Here is a 6,548-nt window from a genome sequence, read left to right as displayed (position 1 = left end):
TCTCTCTCCCCCTCCCTCAGCTCAAATACTATAACTATTACTATATAGCTACTCATTACTGCCAGTGTTATTATTATCCTCATCCATCCTTCTTATTTTCTGAGGGTCATATGAGATTGTGGGGTCAGTGTTGAGGTCATCTCATCATCATCTCATCCAAGGTGTGATGACATGTTGAAGATGATAGTGATTAGTGTTCTCTTTCTCTCCTCTACACCTTTACACCATCTACTGATACTAAATTGCTAATAATCCAGAACACTGTGCTACATTAAAGAAGATCGCACATTTTCACAAAACATTTTGCAGTAGGAAAACTCATGTCAGGTCACTGGACTGTGTTACAATATTCTCTACTGTGATTGGTCATTGAACTAAGCAGTAAATATTTAAATTGCAAATATGATGATTTCACTGGAGCTCATTAAGAAATAAGAACTAAGAAAGAAGTATTTTTAGGATACCTCTGGGTTGTTGTTTTTTACATGAAATTTTGATGTAGTCAAAGACACACCCTCAGTTTACAGTCAGTCAGTCAGTCATCATCTAACCGCTTTATCCTCCACTAGAGGGTCGCGGGGGTGCTGTGCCAATCTCAGCTACATCGGGCGATAGGCGGGATACACCCTGGACAGTTCGCCAGTCCATCGCAGGGCCACACACAACAAGAGACAAACAACCATTCACTCTCACACTCACTCCTATGGTCAATTTAGAGTGTCCAATTTACCTAATCCCCACATTGCATGTTTTTGGACTGTGGGAGGAAGCCGGAGTACCCGGAGAGAACCCACGCACACACGGGGAGAAAATTTTGTATTTTACAACATTTTTGATTATTAGCATACAGTATATCATTCATCATTCATTCATTATCTACCGCTTTATCCTCCACCAGAGGGTCGCGGGGGGTGCTGTGCCAATCTCAGCTACATCGAGCGATAGGCGGGGTACACCCTGGACAGTTCGCCAGTCCATTGCAGGGCCACACACAACTAGAGACAAACAACCATTCACTCTCACACTCACTCCTACGGTCAATTTAGAGCGTCCGATTTACCTATTCCCCACATTGCATGTTTTTTGGACTGTGGGAGGAACCCACGCACACACGGGGAGAACATGCAAACTCCATGCAGAAAGGCCCTTGTTCCAACCGGGGCTCGAACCCGGGTCTTCTCGCTGCAAGGCGAGAGTGCTAACCACTACAACACCGTGTGGCCCTCAGTTTACAGTATAAAAGAATATAAAAAAATAAGTTCTGCAAGTATTTATATTGGTCTACATATACATTCAGTCGGTCCACTGTTCAGCCAGGCTTTTCTTATCTGACATTATTAAAAGTGACTGTGTCACATTCTTTAAGTATCAAGTGTTTCATGTCTTCATAAGTGTCCATTATAAGCTGTTGTTCACTTGGCGATACACAGAAATCTGTGATTTATTTATTTATTTATATGTTTATTTCGGTCATGACATTTAGATCACTCATCACACATCAGTGTAGTTCACACAATACACATAACCGAAAGGGAAAAGCTTATCTAGTCCCACCCCCATTATCATCATACAATACATAATTATTCTTTTCTTATGACATTTGACAAAAGCATGTTTCAGCATCAGGTAGCACTCAGAGATGTAGTCTAGCTCTGATGGACCTTGGGTTCTACTTCAAAGAGATGTGAATGTGAACTCATCCTGGTTAGATGTTCATGCAACAGACTAAGTCAGGATGAAATTAGTAGCATAGGTTTAAGCTCGCATTCTCACGTATCGTATTCTGGATAACTTAATTCTACTTTAGTACAACAGGCCACAGGGCTAAAACCTCTCACCTGGCCTCCTCGATTGGGCCAGGCTGTGGTCATTCTCCACATATTTTATTTTTATTTTATATTCATATATCTTTATTGTATCATTGTATTGTGTCCATTTAATTTCCCTCCAATATTTTTTTCATACTGGTTTTACTCTTTTTTCACTGACTAAAAATAAAAATCATTGTATTGCTTAAGCTTTACTTTTACTTTTTTTTTTTTTCATTCATATTGATCAATATTTGAAGACAATTTAGTGGAAATATGTAGTAACATGTTCCAAATTATTTTCTCTTCTAGTTTGAACTCAAATGTAAAATGTTTATCTTTGTTTACCCTTGTTTATCGTTGCACCTGATCATAATCTTTCTCTATATCCACAAAGACACAGTGAAACTGCTTGTGGAGTTTTCTATACTTGTCCATCAACACTCTCAAAGCAAACATCTGTGCTACTCTTTCTTGGCATGAATCCATACTGCTGCTCACAGATCTTCACTTCTGTCCTTAACTGAGCTTCAACAACTCTTTCCCACATCTTCATGTTGTGGCAGATCAACTTTATACCTCTACGGGTATATATATTATAGTTCTGCACATCATCCTTGTTCTTGAAGATCTGTACCACTACACTTCTTCTCCATTCTTCAGGGATTTTCTCACTCTCCAAGATTGTGTTAAAGAATCTGGTCAAAAGTCCACTGCTTTCTCTCTTGTCCCCTCTATTTGTCCTCTTTTTTCTCGAATTTTCCTCATTCATCATCTCAACACTCTAACCTGCTGCACATCTGTCCTTGTCTAGCCAATCGATACAAGTTTGTCTCTCCTGCCTTAATGTCCAGCCTCTCATACACCTTTCCCTTTACCTATGTACTCCCTACTTTCTTCATCTCTCTGGCTGTCCCACTTCTCCTTTGCCATATTCTTCCTTTGGATACTTTCCTGCACCTATGACTATGTTCCATACAAGTTGATGAGCTGACACCCATCTGTAGGTCATGGTTTGATTTGATGAGCTTTTTCCTGACAGTTTATGGAAAAATAATATTTTGATTAACCAATAAGAACACATCTTTGTCTGCATCTTTGCATTTCATAAATATATTCCAAATATTTTGTAATTGTGCTTGGAGAACCCGCGATCCACCAGTCAGGGATAAAGTGGTAGATAATGGATGGATCGATGGATGTTTTGGATGGATCCATATCACTCCCTATAAGATATGCCCTTTCTCTGACTGGTGTGACTGTATATATAGTACTATATACCACCACCATAAGCACACACGCTTATCAGCTGGTCCCCAATTTCTAGACCCAGTTTTCATATCTGAAGCTTTTCAGGATCATAGTAGGATCCTACAACATCCAAGATGGCAGCCAACCCAGTTCTTTGTTTGTGAGGTCTGAATTTTAATGTTTTAAGTCGTCTCTATTTTATGAAACTTGTGTTTGAGTCTGGAAGTTCTTTTTTTAGTTTTCCACTCTGAGATCTCTGGAGCTTGTTGTTTGGACACTTATATACATTTTGCTTGGGTTTGCGGAGGCCTGGTCAACCTGGTAAGCCTCCACCAACCCCGCAGCAGCTAGCCCCATGGATGTAATATAAGAACTGACTAGAGCTCCGCCCCTTTGGCTACGTTCATTCCTATGGAGTTGCTCACCCAGCGCATATGCCAAAAAAGTTTCTGACTTCCTGGTTCATTTCCGGGTTGTGCAGCCCATAGAGCATGCACAGTACTGTTACTCCCATAATGCCTCTCGGCTATGTGGACGAGAGGTCCGCGTTCTCGACTTGCTCGGCTCATCCATAAACAGCGAAAGGCATGATGGGAGTTACACTACTGATATACGCAAGCGGATTTCATAAATACCGATTGCACGCTTGCTTCAGGCTTTAAACCATGAACAATAGTGAATACATGAAGCTGAAAAATTACAGGTTAAAATTATCACTTCAATGGTTCATTTAATTAACCGGGGCTATTAGTTTATATGTGTTGTTACACACATATTGTTTTCTTGGACGCTTTTTGCTTGATTTTCCATTCAATGATATACTGTATGGGGCCACACGGTGGAGTACTGGTTAGCACTCTCGCCTTGCAGCGAGAAGACCCGGGTTCGAGCCCCGGTTGGAACAAGGGCCTTTCTGCATGGAGTTTGCATGTTCTCCCCGTGTGTGCGTGGGTTCCTCCCACAGTCCAAAAAACATGCAATGTGGGGAATAAGTAAATCGGACGCTCTAAATTGACCGTAGGAGTGAGTGTGAGAGTGAGTGGTTGTTTGTCTCTAGCTGTGTGTGGCCCTGCGATGGACTGGCGAACTGTCCAGGGTGTACCCCGCCTATCGCTCGATGTAGCTGAGATTGGCACAGCACCCCCCGCGACCCTCTGGTGGAGGATAAAGCGGTAGATAATGAATGAATGATGAATGATATACTGTATGCTAATAATCAAAAATGTTGTAAAATACAAAATTTTGCTGTCACAGAACTCAATATTATTTTCCAAGAATATAATGACAACATCAAGTACTTTTATGACGATTAAAAAACCTATTCCATTGAATATTAACCATGAACATGATTTTTGGTCTCATTGCTATGCTTTGTATTTTGGTTTAAATTTCCAAGTTAAAATTTCTGTTTTTGTAGAGGTGGTTTACAAATAAAGCTATAATTACAATAAAGTTATAATTCCAATTTATGGTTATATATATTATATTTTGATATATATTAGATTATTATATATATGATAATAATAAAATATTAAAATAATATCAGGCCAGACCTGCAGACTCATGATCATATTATTAGGAACAATAACAATGTGTTAAAAGTAGTTTTATAACTCCAGATTCTTTCACTCTAATTCATGTGTTCATCACATTTATCAGTAACTTTATGAACAGATAATGACGATAAGACATCAGTGGTGAAGTGAGCGCAGGTCTCAGTGCATCACACGGTCACAGCTCCACAGTCCACACTGTCATCTGCCCCATGTTCACGATGTCAGTATAAATCCACACAGCAGCTTGTTAATGCTGATAATAAGCTTGAAAATAAATCCTAATGAGTGACGAATAAATAACTAAAACCTGTTTTGTTGTAATATTTAAAAAAAAAAATGTAAAAGCCCTGCAGCAGCTAGCCTCCACCAATCATCTCAAGCCTTTTCCCAGAATATGGATGCTTATGTTCTTCCCCTGCTGAAAGGTGGTGATCCCTCTGTAGTTAATAACTATAGGCTTTTTAGATGCTCATTGTCTCCTCTCACGATATCAATCAGGTTTTATCAGGTACTGTAAACAGCACAGTACAATAACAATAGATGTGATGTTTTTTATTTTGTTACTTTACTTTTCAAAATCCATTGCACAAATTACCACTGTAATGCTTGTTCTGTTTACTCCGATGACTGTTCACCAGAATTTGTTTTGTTTGGTTTCTGTGCTTCACTTGTTTGAGGTACACTAAGTCCTTAGTTCAGTTAACGGCTCCCTTGCATTGCAATGGATCTGTATTGGCGCATGATCATTCCCATAGCAGTGTGAGAGGGGGGAGGGCACCAGTAGCTTTATTGTCCGGGATAACAGCTAAGGGGATTTGTTTGTGGCAGCATTTTTGTTATTGTTTGTTTCTTATATCGCTCACGGTATACGTCTGTGTTCTTGCACTCACCATGGTATACTTCACCTCAAAACGTCAGGTGTATCCACTTCTACCTAAAATTTATGTAAAATGACTCCAGTTAAGGATTTAAAATGTACTTCTTGGAACGTGAGGGGTATGGCTAAACTTGTCAAGTTGAAGCAGGTTATCACGAGGTTTAAACAACTCGATTCCTCAATTGTCTTTATTCAAGAGACCCATTTACTCAAGGACGAATTACTGAAAGTTTGTAGGACTAAGTTAACGTGGATGGCCCCAATGATGACAATCCCTCATTTTTTGAGAATCTGTTTTTGTTAATTGCCACCCTTCCTGGTACAGTTTTGATAGCAGGCGATTTTAATTGCATATTTGACCTAAAACTCCATCGCTCCTGTGGGATAGATTCTTCACATGCTGCTCTGTCAGACCATTCCCCCACCTCATTGGTCTACAGTGGATCCCAGCTACCCAGAAGGGCCAATAATTGGCGATTGCATCCAAGATGGCTGCAGAATTATGAGTTTATCCAGTTTGTTGGTGAGCATGTAGATACATATTTTATTACTAACACAGACTAGATCTCCGCGACCATCAGGTGGGAGGCCTTTAATCCAAGCATGTATCCAAGGCCAAATGATAAGTTTTACTGGTTCCAAATTCAATAAATTTAAACAAAAAATTAACAAATTGGACACAGAAGTTAGAGGGATGGAGAGAGGTGTGCCTTGAAAATTTGGTGCTAACTAAACAAGAACTGTTGGCCCTTAAGGCTGAATATGAAGTACTCCCCACACAAAAAGCTGAAGATAGTATATTGAGACGAGGGGAAAAACCCAGTCGGTTGCTTGCCTGGCAAATCAAAAAACTTGAGCTGAACAGAAAAGAGCTATAAATGCAATTAGGAATGAAATGGGCACTATTACAACAGATCCATTGGAAATGAATCAAACTTTTGTTACATTTTACAAGTCTCTTTACCAATCAGAATATTTAGTGGAGTCTGTAGATCAAAATACTTTATACTTTAAAATTATTCTTCTTATTATTAGTTAGTCTTTCTTAAAGTCTTG

This window comes from Solea senegalensis, linkage group LG12 (assembly GCF_019176455.1).
Source record: "Solea senegalensis isolate Sse05_10M linkage group LG12, IFAPA_SoseM_1, whole genome shotgun sequence".
In the NCBI taxonomy this organism is placed as follows: domain Eukaryota; kingdom Metazoa; phylum Chordata; class Actinopteri; order Pleuronectiformes; family Soleidae; genus Solea; species Solea senegalensis.
This window is presented reverse-complemented; position numbering follows the sequence as displayed.